The 13,678-nt window shown below is 41.3% G+C and overlaps 1 pseudogene; it reads left to right on the forward strand.

The window, feature by feature from the left end:
* The first annotated feature begins 10,190 nt into the window (after positions 1 to 10,190).
* Positions 10,191 to 10,295, forward strand: LOC133047887 (U2 spliceosomal RNA; annotated as a pseudogene).
* Positions 10,296 to 13,678: the final 3,383 nt, after the last annotated feature.

Below are 13,678 nucleotides of genomic sequence, written 5' to 3' on the forward strand. Positions count from 1 at the left end.
TGTCCATCAGTATCTGCATGGCATGGAAGAAATCCAGAAATCCTTACTGGCTTCACAGAGATAGACAAACATTAGCTGATGCTGCTGATGGGGGAGGTTCCTGGGGAAAATGATCCTGAGATTGGGAGCTTTGTGGTGGATCAGTCAAGCCAGTGATTGAATTTGTGATACACAAATAACTCAAGGCAACACATAGGGCCAGTTGGAATGCAGGTGGCCCAGGTCAAGCAGCAGGATCTAGCAGATACTAACAAATCAAGAAAAAGTTAACTATGAGTTACTTGGACATTGGCCTCAACATAGTATGTTCACAGGGCTTTCCAAAGATGAAAACAGCCTCAAGGCAAGAATCTGGGTCCAAGGTCTCACTTTTTCTTGCTCCCATGTGAATGTAAGTTACCTGATGCTCCTACATCTCAGGCACTAATTACGAGGGAGAAGGAGGAGGGAATCTGAAAGACTGAGCATTTGCCCAAAAGGTACCTAACTACTCAAGAGTGAATGTTTTACTTGTAACACTAGACTGAGTGGGCTTTCTGCACAGTTACTTCTCCAGCCACATGTTACTCAATATTATTTATTTTTCATTACTTAAAGTATCAAAAAGGGAGGGAGAGTATAAGAGTAAAAAATATAGGTCATTGTTAGATAAATTATAGAAGAGCCATTAAATAAAAGATTATTTGGCAATTAAAATGAATTAGTGTTTCAGCTAAACAAGGTGGATTGAAGACACAGTAATCAAAACTTCCACTCCTCAAATCCCCTCTGGAATAATAAAAGACAGGGAATGGGAGAGGAGGAGCAGAAAAAACAAATCAGAAGCTAGAACAGAGCCTAACAAAGTGGTAACTGACTTTAGCAGGCCTAAAGAAAGCTTTATTCTCAAAATATTTATTTGGCTGCATGGGTCTTTGTTGTGGCATGTGGGATCTAGTTCCCTGACCAGGGGTCGAACCTGGGCCTCCTGCATTGGGAACACAGAGTCTTAAACACTGGACCACCAGAGAAGTCCTGATAGCTTCATTCTTAAGTAGCGGTGGAGGTAGTCCAGAAATTGGCTGATCTATAATGAAGAATATCAGAGAAGCTCAGGGATTGAACATCGACATAATTTTGGTGTGTTTGTGTGTGTGTGCAAATGGAGCTGGAAAAAGACAGTTGGTTGAAATGCTAAGTAAGAAGCAGTTATAGATCCTTGGCTTCTTTTCCACACTTCTTGAGGTCTCCTTACAAGTCCCTACCCCAGCAGAAGACTGAAATTCACTCTCTGGAGAGGCTAAGCCAAAGGTCTTGTGAACTGATGGACACTGGCCAGTTAAAGGCTTCAGAGAGAGTGGCTATACGAAAGGGTTGACACTGAGGGGTGAGAATCCTGGCCCCTTGTCACAGTCTGCTCACAAAATGATAAAACTAAGCTACAACCCCCAAGAAGGGGACTGGAAGTTTCTGCTCTTCAAGTTGATCTTTTTTTCATCTTCAAATAAAAAGACCTTCAGACGCTAAGTTGAGGTCTTTGCCCCCAAGATCAGCTTAAAAACCAATCAACCAAACCTTCCCACTTAAACAGAGCTTCTAACAAGCTTTTCAGTATTTCATCCTAAATCGAAGCAAACCAGAGGAGTCAACCAGGCATTTGGAGAATGCCTTTGTGTTGGTCAATGTTCCTAGTTACAAACGTGAAATTCATGATGGGCTCGTTTAAGCAGAAAATGAATGAATTAAAGCATATTATTGCAGAATTAGAGGGAGATGTATAGTTAAGATTAGAAACCAATGGTGAGTGACAGGCTTTAAAAATCAGTAGTTACTGAGTCAGCTTCAGGGGCAAGTCTGAGCTCCCACTGATTGGTTGGTGACAACAGGCAAAACAAAATGATTGTTATGTGTAAATGGAGACAAATTCGTCTGTGAATCCTCCAGAATTTGTAGGGAGAGGGACTATGGGAAAAATCAAGACATCATTCTAATTTTCCAAGTAGGGCATGGAGGGTCTTATTTTTATTTTTTTATTATCAATTTTTTACTTCACAGACATGAACTCTGATACCTTTGGGTTCTATTTGTAAGAACGGAAGTAAAGCCAAATTTTAGCTGAAGATATCGCTGCAATATTGGGATTTGGGTAATAGCTTATTTTCCTCTATGTGGTTACCATATGTTTCCACATTTCATTATTTTAAAATCAGAAGTCTTTTAAAAAATTGTTGGAGAAAAAAGAAATATTATTGGGGGCCTGAGTGGGCAGATGAGCTAAGAAGCCCCATAGTATCTCTCTGCCTTTGTGAATTTCTTCCTGGCTGTTTTTGGGGTACGCTTTACTTGGAGAATGCTCGCTTCCGTACCACAGCTCTGAGTCACTGCTTCAGACTTTCAATGTTCTTACTAGCTTTTAACCAGTAATGAGAAGGCTATTCCAGATAAACTTATGTAGGCCAACAGGAGAAGAGGCAGAGCCACACATGGTGAGAAGGCTTTTGATTAACCCTCACAATCCAGACTGCCAGCAAGTTTCCCACGTGAGCAGAAGGGAGGGCTGAGTGGAAGCAGCAGCAGCTCTTGGTAGAGATCTTTATGTGGTTGGCACTTTATAATTCCTAAGGTCAGTCCATGTCTGAGGGTATGATTCACTCTCCTATGTTTCCCACCTCCCATAATCTCATTGAAGTTCATCCATCCAAGGACAACCCCTCAGTCACCCTTGACTTCTCTTTTCCCCCACCTCCAACTTTGAATCACTCACTGAGCCTGTATTTTCAGTTCCAAGCCCGTCTCTGAAGTGATTTTCAAGTCTGTTCCATTCTCTGAATCACTCTGCATCTGCCCACTTTCAGGCCTTCCTCACTGCTGCCCTGGACAAACGGGAAACCTCCTAAGTGTCTGGTTGGCCTCCAGGACAGAATTACTGCTTCCAACTCTGTCAAGGAAGAGGCCCCCTTTCCCATAGGGCCAATGCCAACCCCCCTTGCAGGGCGTACAAACCTTTCATAAACGGACCCTAAACTTTAGTCAGTTTCTGCTTTGAAGATGACCAACTTGTCCATGTTTGCCAGAAGTTTTCCAGATTTTTAACACCCAGAAAACCCTTCATTCCTGGGAAAACCAGGATGTTGGGCACCCTATCCTAACCCTTGTCACCCACCCCCAACTCAGCTGGCACATTAACAAAAACTTTACATTTAAAAAAAAAGGTATGACTGTGCCTTATTAATTTTTATCTGCCCCAAGCCTGCACAGGATCTGGCATGTCATAGGAATAAGTAATCTGTCACTCTCCAATAATTCATGATGTCAATAAGGCTAGTATTTTCTTTAAGATTTTTGACCTCCTCTCTGTTATCTTGAGAATGAAAGTTTTGAAAATATATTTTATTGTGACACTCTTTCCTTTAGTAAATGACACTGGCTTAAAATGGTGGGCTAGGTGTTTCTTCTACCACCTGTCAACAGAGAAACCAACAGCAATATTCATTTATCAGAAATTACTGTAAATAATGAATTTTATCACAGGAAAGAAAGAAGACACAGCTCCTATATTCTACTAACCCCAGGTTCTTATGGAACCTGTCTACTTTAGAATGTTTGAGTATCATTCTCTGATAGATGGTCTTGTCATTACCTCACTTTCTGAAGAAAGATCAGATTGGTGAAAGTCTTAAACTTTGGAAGCATGCTGTACAAACTCTGTGACTATTAGTTCCCAAGGACCATATTATCATTAAAAGTAGTAGGCTTAATGAAAAACCCATCAAGCACAACAGGAAATGCAATATTTTTTCCATTTTAATAAATATTATTTTATGAACTAGGTATTTATATATAGTCACACTGAAATTCACCACTGAGGGAAATGGCTACCTACTCCAGTATTGTTACCTGGGAAATACCATGGACAGAGGAACCCGGCAGGCTACAGTCCGTGGGGTTGTAAAAGAGTCAGACAAGACCTAGTAAGTAAACAACAACCACCACCACCACTGAAATGCCTCATTACTAACATAGATTCTATTAGTCTGTGTGCTTATGTCACTAATGTTCATGGCAGAGATCACTGGAAGTGACATGTATTTGAGAAAAGTAGAGAACTCTCCAAAACTAAGCAGTGAATCCCTGTTTCTGCCTGTGGTTCAGTCGAGTCTGCCATGCATGTTTGAGAACCTGTACTTAGTTCTGTCTGAGAGGCCCTTTCCCTGTGTGCTGTGCTGAGCTTAGTCACCTAGTCATGTCTGACTCTTTGTGACCCCATGGACTCCTCTGTCCATGGAGATTCTCCAGGCAGGAATACTGGAGTGGGTTGCCATGCTCTCCTCCAAGGGATCTTCCCAACCCAGGGATCAAACCCAGGTCTCCTGCATTGCAGGAGCTGAGTCACCCGGGAAGCCCATGAATACTGGAGTGGATAGATGATCCCTTCTCCAGGGCATCTTCCTGACCCAGGAATCGAACTGGGGTCTCCTGCATTGCAGGCGGATTCTTTACCAGCTGAGCTACCAGGGAAGCCCCTTTCCCTGTGTGGCGCATTCTAAAACTCAAATTGGTTCTGCCACTTACCCAGCTGTGAGTTTCTTTCATGCGTTCTCTAAATGCACTAGGAATTCCTTGGGACCTCATCCCATCACCGTTCTTTTGAATGACTGGGTGTTCACACACATTCCCTGGTAAGAGGTTCAGACGTTTGTAGTTGCATATATTGCAAAGTTTTTTTAAATCCTCTCTTACACTGACTAGAGACTACTTTTTAAAAATTGAAGTATAGTTCATTTACAATGTTGTGTTAGTTTCAGGTGTAGAGCAGTGATTCAATTATATACTCTTATTCAGATTCCTTTCCATCATAGGTTATTACAAGATAGTGACTGTAGTTCCCTGTGCTATGCAGTAGGCCCTTGTCATTTATTTTGTGTATAGTGGTGTGTGTGTGTTAATCCCCAACTCCTAATTTATCTCCCCTGCCCACCATCTATCCCCTTTGGTAATCACAAGTTTGTTTTGTCTGTGAGTTTATGGCTTGAAACCTCTGCCTGATGTGGCTCCTTTCTTTACCCCTTTGTGAAACTCTCTTCAAAAGCGTAATAGGTGAGAGGACTAGGCCAGCCTAGTTACGCTGGCAACTGTAGTGAATGTGTGTACACAACGCGCACATACACAGGTGGATGGAGGAGAGGTTGCTCATTAAAATATACTCCCCATGAAAAGGAGGTGGGGGAGTGTGACTCTTCCCATGTTCAAGTGAAAATCATGTACCCTGCAAAAAAAGAAGCTTGTAGCTGAATCTATTGCCAAGTTTCTTAGGTCCTCCACACACTGACTAGACTGCCTTTTTTTTAAAAGGACACTTTCTGGGGTTGAGTTTGAACCCCATGGATCTTGCTCTCACAGCATCTTTTCACTTGCAATCCACACCTTTTCATCTTTTGCCCTCTTAGGAAAGGTAGTAGACAATTTTTTAAAATTTAAATACATATACAAATATGTACAGATATACAAATATATGTATATTATGTATTATAATTGCAAGTAAAATGTTTGTGGGAAGAATCTGGTTTTTTTGGTTGTTGTTGCATGACTTTCTTCGATCTTGACTTGGAGCCAGATTTACCTTTTAGAATTTCTATCTTGATCTCTTGCTTATGAACAGGGAAGAAAAATAAATATGTTTCAGAATGACCACCTGAGTCTGCAGCAAATCACATCTTAATCTGCTTCCATTTTGGCAAAGATTCTCAAACCCAAATACTTTCTGTGCAGCCTCATATAAAATATATTCCATCCTCCTTCACACAAATGTCACTAAATAATTATACACTCAGACTCTTCTTAATCCAGCTCACCAGATAGGCACTGTTAATTAAACAGATCTGGAATATGAGATAACACCTATTTGCCACCCCTCTTTTACGCTATCACTTTCTGACTTACTCTTCCTCTCAACCTTATAGATTTTTAAAATGGAATGGATTTTTTTGTTTCAGAGAGGAATGGGGCTTAATATTTTGTAACTAGCCTCATATTTTAAGATATACTTTGAAAAAAGGTTTAAACACCTATATTCTTTCAAATATATATAAAACTATATTTGAACTAAAATCACTGGTTTCTGCATAATAATTTTAATGTGGTTTCTGATACTCTTGAGTTTGAAGTCAAATTTATTTTTATCCTCCTTCTCCATAAAGTATTTACTGAGTGCCTCGTGGTATATGGTTTACGCAAAACATTGCACAAAGCAAATTATTCAGGAATAGTCTGAGTGCAAAACAGTTTGAGACAAATGATTTCATACAACTACAGGAGTTAGCAGGTCTAGTTTATAACTGGAGATATTGTTTTATAAGGTATTATTATCTTAGAATATATGTGTCAAGAATTCAAAGAACAAAGTTATTTTCAGTGATTACATTTATGGTGGCCAGATACTGTTTTACTTGGAAGCATGGCTTTGCAATCCACCCAGGATCTAGGCAACCATTTTATTCCCAGTTGCACCCTCCACCCCCACCGCTTCAGGTAAAGTGTCAGGTTGGTGCTCTGCTGCTGGGAAAACTAATGATCAAAACTTGGGGAAAAAATTATTTAGAGGTTTTTTCTGGCAGATACCTATGGTCTGGAGGGAAGTGTTGCACAGTGAAAATGATCATGTTTACTCCTAAACTAAATGGGCATTCATCTTATTCTTATGCCTGTCGTGGTGTACCCAGAAAGTGCTGGATGGAGTGAGCATAATGGAATAACTCCCCCCCTCTCCAGGAAAAGAAACTTCTCATTGTAATGTTATGGTGTGCTCTACAATAGTAATGATTTTATAGCTTCATAGTATACTCTCAACAAACAGCGTTGAAAATGGATTAAATGATTTCGTTTTGCTTTGGCTATTAGTCTATCTCAGAAACAGTTTACCATCTCATATGTAATATACTGATAGTGATTATCCCTTATTTCTAAGTAACACTCTCAGGGATTCAATGACAATGAGAACAGCAGGAAACGCCAAGGAACATAATAGCTTCCTAAGCAGCTATGTAACTTTCCATTTCTCTGAGGGCCGAGGTAAGTCAGTGGACTGGTGGACAGAGAACTTTTGTCTTCTGAATGCTGTCTTATTTCTCCTGTAAGAACCCATGATGGAGGGGCGTCAGGACAAAAGAGCTTGAACCGGCGATACGAATTTTTTTCACATCTCGGCAGAAACTCACACACCACCCCAGTCTAGTGTGATAATGGTATTCTTTTCCTGACTATGACCCACCACAGGAAAACCATGAGGGTCACACAATGGCCAGAAATTAACTCTTGACATGCTTGCAGCTTTTCCAGCAAACACTGGGGCTTAATATTACAGAACTAGAAGAGCTGATCTCCCCTGGTGATAGCAATCTGCCTTTCAATTTTGCTGTCTCGAACAGCCAGCTGTGAGCCTTTATATAACATTTCACAGTCCCTTAATTACCACATGACAACCTCAGGGCTGCTAATCCTAATACCATTCCAAAGTGAGGGACTTATGACATGTCAGCAGTTTAATGCAACTCTTTCTGTGGTAATCATGTTTCGTGGAAAATATAGTTCTTCCCCAAACACAGTGAATACTCACCTTACAGTGTTCAGATAAACTTTTGCTTATGCCCTACATCACTGGAGAGAAATAGCCTCTTGTGTCCTGGTATAGAGGTGTACTGGGACTGCTAAGCATATAAGAGAGAGCCAAATGAGAAAGACTGGTAGGGGGAAAACAGTGGATAACATCAGGCCAGACAAGATTTATTGCACTGCTCAAGCATAGCATAGCTAGTCTTTTTCCTTTTCTTGGTAGAAATTGGGCCACAAATGTAGCATTCATAGCCCCTGTGGTGATGCATGGTGCTTTAGTAGCTAAGTCATGTCTGACTCTTGTGACCCCATGGACTATAGCCCACAAGACCCCTCTGTCCATGGGATTTCTCAGGCAAGAATACTGGTGTGGTTTACCTTTTCCTTCTCCAGGGGATTTTCCCAACCCAGGGACTGAATCTGTGTCTCCTGCATTGCAGGTGGTCTCCTGTATTGCAAGTTTCTTTACCGCTGAGCCACCAGGAATTCCCATAATGCATAAGCACTAACTAAATTTTGATGATCTTAACATGGCCACCAGGACAGTGTTATCACTTTAGGGCAGATTAAGGCAGGTCAAAGGATCTACAGGAAAAAGAAAGATTTGCCTTATTGACTAAATCAGAGACATCAGTTGACCAGGCCCAATCATTCAGGACCAATATTAACTTGGACTCAAATAGGCTGGATTTGTTTTCTCTGCTTCTGCTTACTTTCTGCCCAAGTTGGTATGCTACTGACTGCCAGAAAGCAATTAATCAAGTCTACATTTCAAATGTAGCAGTATAAATTTAATATGACATTTGTTGTTTGGTGAGTTTCTTAATATCCCCGGACATATTAATCAATCAACAAGTACTTACTGAGCCTCTATTCTGCCCTGAGAGTTTTGCTAAGTGTTCTTGGGGACATGAGACATATGAGATGAAGTCTGAGCTCTCCAAGGAAGTGCAATGAGGTGGCTTACAAGGCTTGAATCCTAGCTTATCAACTTACTAGGCTTTGAGATAACTAAGTCACATTTTGGACCCTCACTGTTTTTAACATGAGGCTAAAAATGCCTGTTGAATGGGGTTAGAATTTCTATTTTGGGCCCCTTCTGAACTCCATACTTGTATATCTAATAGTCAACTTCCTGTGTCCACCTGGATACCTAACAGAATCACAAGCTAAATATGTCCAAGATGCTTCATCCTTGCTATTCCACCCCTACCAAGATCCCCACCACACACTTTTTCCTCTAACTTTTATCTTTCTCAATACACAGCATCACAGTACTACTAGGTACTCAAAGACTTCCTTTTCTCGTTAATTCATCAGCAGGTTCTATCGATCTTGTCTTAAAAGTACATTCCTGATTCACCTACTTTTCTTTGTCTTCGTTGCCTCCATCTGTGATTCAGACATCCATCATTCATCTCCTGAAACAACTCTCTGTCTGGTTTCACAGTTTTGACCCCTGAGTTCTTTAGTCCAATCTCCACTCAGTAGTAAAAATGCTTTTTAAACCTGAATTGGGACTTTCACTTCTGGTTAAGATGTAGAAAGTCATGAATTTCCACTTTTCAATGGTGTACTTAATTATATTTTGGTGTCCCAATTATTCTGGATTTTACTAGTGGCAGCCTCTAAAAGTGACTCCCGTGTCTTTGTGACATGTCTTCATTAATTTTACTGAGCACTTCTTTCAGTCAGTTCAGTTGCTCAGTCATGTCTGAGTCTTTGCGATCCCTTGGACTGTAGCACACCAGGCCTCACTGTCCATCACCATCTCTTGGAGTCTACCCAAACACATGTTCATTGAGTCAGTGCTGCCATCCAACCATCTCATCCTCTGTCATCCCCTTCTTCTTCTGCCTTCAATCTTTCCCAGCATCAGGGTCTTTTCAAATGAGTTAGCTCTTCACATCAGGTGGCCAAAGTATTGGAGTTTCAGCTTCAACATCAGTCCTTCCAATGAACACCCAGGACTGATCTCCTTTAGGATGGACTGGTTGGATCTCCTTGCAGTCCAAGGAGCTCTCAAGAGTCTTCTCCAACACCACAGTTCAAAAGCACCAATTCTTCTGCACTCAGCTTTCTTTATAGTCCAACTCTCACATCTGTACATGACTACTGGAAAAACCATAGCCTTGACTAGATGGACCTTTGTTGGTAAAGTAATGTCTTTGCTTTTTAATATGCTGTCTACTTTGGTCATAACTTTCCTGCCAAGGAATAAGCATCTCTTAATTTTATGGCCACAGTCACCATCTACAGTGATTTTGGAGTCCAAAAAAATAAAGCCTGCCACTGTTTCCACTGTTTCCTCATATATTTGCCATGAAGTGATGGGACTGAATGTCATGATCTCCTTGGCAAAACAAGACTTTCCAGGCTCACCTTTTGCCTCCTTACCACAGGTCTAGAATCAGCAGTTCTCTGAGGATCCCTGGTTCCTTTCACTGGGGAATGGATCAGAGACCAAATTTCGTGTGCTCAGTTCAGTTCAGTCGCTCAGTTGTGTCCAGTTCTTTGCAACCCCATGGACTGTAGCACTCCAGGCTTCCCTGTCCATCACCAACTCCTGGAGCTTGCTCAAACTCATGTTCATTGAGTCAGTGATGCCATCCTTGGCCTTTTGGCTAAGATCAAGTGTAGTATCTGTTCTTATCAGTTTGTGTGCCAGGGGTGCTCATTATTCTTAGGAAGTCATTGCTTTGCCCTTTCGGTGGGCAGAGTTAGGAAACCTGTGTATGTATGTGTTGTTGTGTAGTCGCTAAGTCGTGCCCAACTCTGCAACCCCATGGACATAGTCCGCCAGGCTCCTCTGTCCATGGGATGCTCCAGGCAAGAATATTGGAGTGGGTTGCCATTCCCTTTTCCAGGGCATCTTCCTGACCCATGGATTGAACCCAGGTCTCCTGCATTACAGGCAGATTCTTTACCCTCTGACCCACCAGGGTAGCCCCATATATATGGGGCTTATCTATAAGTGTGTGCATATCTATACATGTGCACATACTCATGTATAAGACATGTATTTTATATTTTAGAAACCATGAGTTCATATTGAGTTCAGTTGAGTTCAATCCCAATTCATCCTGACATTGTTCACTTACTTCATTTCATATTTGAATGTCCTTTCTTCCAACGTGCAAACTCTGGCCCCTCACAATGCAGCACATTTACTTATTTGTTCAATCTATAATGCATTCGATTTTTTCTGTATTGTTTCACTCATCCCTCTTCAAATCATGAATGAACTAAAAGAAGTTCAGAGTTTGTTTGCAGTTCTCTCTCTTCATTCCACCTCATTCTCCACCCCACCCAACACTGAGGGCTTAATAATCAAATTCTGTGTTCATAAATTACCTGATTGTTCTTTCTGTTTTTTAACCCTCCCTTAAGTGTGGTTATAGTATTTCTTGAAATACATTGGGGCCATTCATTCTACTTTCCTTTCCATTTTAGATTCCCCTTTTCCATCTGGATTGGGTTAATTTAATTTTTATATTAAAAACTTTAAGATGATTGAAAGGGAAAGTGAAGTCGCTCAGTCATGTCCGACCCTTTGCGACCCCATGGACTGTAGCTCACCAGGTTCCTCTGTCTATGGGATTCTCCAGGCAAGAATACTGGAGTGGGTTGCCATTTCCTTCTCCAGGGTATCTTCCTGACCCAGGGATCGAACCCAGGTCTCCCGCATTGCAGGCAGGTGCTTTAACCTCTGAGCCACCAGGGAAGCCCAAGATGATTTAAGACGATTACAAAGTCTAAAACTATATCAAAAGAAATGATCTATCAAGTGCCACTGCTACTGTATCCTTTTTGCCCTATTTCTTCCTCTACCTAAACTTATAGGAAATCAACTTTGTTATTTCTGATTTATTTTCTCTGTATTCCTTATGTGAAAGCAAAAGGCACTCAGTTGTGTTCATCTCTTTGCCACCACATCTCTTTTCTCTACACTTAGGTTATGTAAGAATTCACCTGGTACTTTTATATTTATATATATTTTTACATTTGCATCTCTGATCCATTTGGTGCTTATTTTGTGTATTATAAGAGAAATGAGTCTAATTTTATCTTTTTTTTAAAAAAGCTATCCCATTTACTAAGAAGAAAGAAGATAATTTTTATCCCATTTTTTTGTTACCACCTTTATCATATGCCATATTTCTCTATATAATTTGGTTTATTTAATCTTCAGACTCTTGACAGCCATGTATGGATTGGTATTTACGATTATAAATCAAAGGAGCTCCAGCCACAGAGGAAGTGGGGACTGACTCGCCAGATCTTTCCCGTGAGCCTTCATTAAATACGTAGGGGCAGTATGCTGATGGCTGCAGACAAGAGACCTTAAGAGAATCATATCCCCAATATGCGTGTCTTGTTCCCTAAATGCAGTGGCACAGTGTAATCACCCTTATCGAGCTCTGGCTGAATTTCTAATCCATGGATTCATAAGCAACACAATTGTTATACTAAGCTTCTAAGTTTGGGGGTTAGTTTGTTATGTAGCAAAAGATAGTTGATGACTTCCGCTTTCTCACTTGCATAAAAAGCGTGTGGAAGTCGCCATGCCATCCAAAAGCAAGTGGAAAAAAAAGAGTGAACAGGCTGAAAAATCAACAACTTTTCTTGGCTCCATTAGAGAGGGGAAGATACAGGGCAAACCACTACTCCTAAGATGGGAGAAACAGACAGGTGAATTTAGGGAGTCATGGCTTAGCTGAGCAGAATGATAAGTGAAAACCACCACAGGAACCAGTACTGGGGTAGGAAACCCAGAACTGTAGTTGACAAATTGCTGGAGACTCAGTGTGGACAGGTCTGAGAATTAAAACTCCAGGGGTAGCCAGTTTTTGGAAGGACCCCACAGTATTGTAAGATTTACCTCCAGCAGCTTGGCTAGATCCCCACAGTAAATATTAGAGAAAAATCTCCTTAAGTTTCTGGCAGAGGAGGGGAAAATGACCCATTTTTAAAATACACCTGAGCATTCTATTCTAACAGGGCCTGCCCTCAGGGGAAGCTAGTTAATCACAGCCTAACCTATTGGAGTATTATCAGACTGTGGGGGAAAAGGAACTCTGACTACAGCGAACCCTAGCCATCCTATCCCACTTAAGGTGGGAGAAAAAAAAAAACTGAGAAATTCTTATGAAGCTAACAATCTAGAGGCCCAGACTCACAAAAGACCAATACCTATTCATAGAACTATGGAAGGCTTCTGCTTCCCCTAGACCTTCAGTTCAGTTCAGTTCAGTCGCTCAGTCATGTCCGACTCTTTATGACCCCATGAATCGCAGCACGCCAGGCCTCCCTGTTCATCACCAACTCCCGGAGAGTATTCAAACTCATGTCCATTGAGTTGGTGATGCCATCCAGCCATCTCATCCTCTGTCGTCCCCTTCTCCTCCTGCCCCCAATCCCTCCCAGCATCAGGGTGTTTTCCAATGAGTCAGCTCTTCACATGAGGTGGCCAAAGTATTGGAGTTTCAGCTTCAGCATCAGTCCTTCCAATGAACACCCAGGACTGATCTCCTTTAGGATGGACTCAGTCCAAGGGACTCTCAAGAGGCTTCTACAACACCACAGTTCAAAAGCATCAATTTTTTGGTGCTCAGCTTTCTTTATAGTCCAACTCTCACACCCGTACATGACCACTGGAAAAAACCATAGCCTTGACTAGATGGACCTTTGTTGGCAAAGTAATGTCTCTGCTTTTTAATATGCTATCTAGGTTGGTCATGACTTTCCTTCCAAGGAGTAAGCGTCTTTTAATTTCATGGCTGCAATCACCATTGGCAGTGATTTTGTTTTGTTTTGTTTTTCATTTATTTTTATTAGTTGGAGGCTAATTATTTTACAATATTATAGTGGTTTTTGCCATACATTGACATGAATCAACCATGGATTTACATGTGTTCCCCATCCCGATCCCCCCTCCCACTTCCCTCTCCATCCCATCCCTCTGGGTCTTCCCAGTGCACCAGCCCTGAGCACTTATCTCATGCATCCAACCTGTACTGGCAATCTGTTTCACCACAGATAATATACATGTTTCAGTGCTATTCTCTCAGATCATCCCACCCTTGCCTTC

The sequence above is a fragment of the Dama dama genome, chromosome 27, assembly GCF_033118175.1.
Source record: "Dama dama isolate Ldn47 chromosome 27, ASM3311817v1, whole genome shotgun sequence".
Classification (NCBI taxonomy): Eukaryota; Metazoa; Chordata; class Mammalia; order Artiodactyla; family Cervidae; genus Dama; species Dama dama.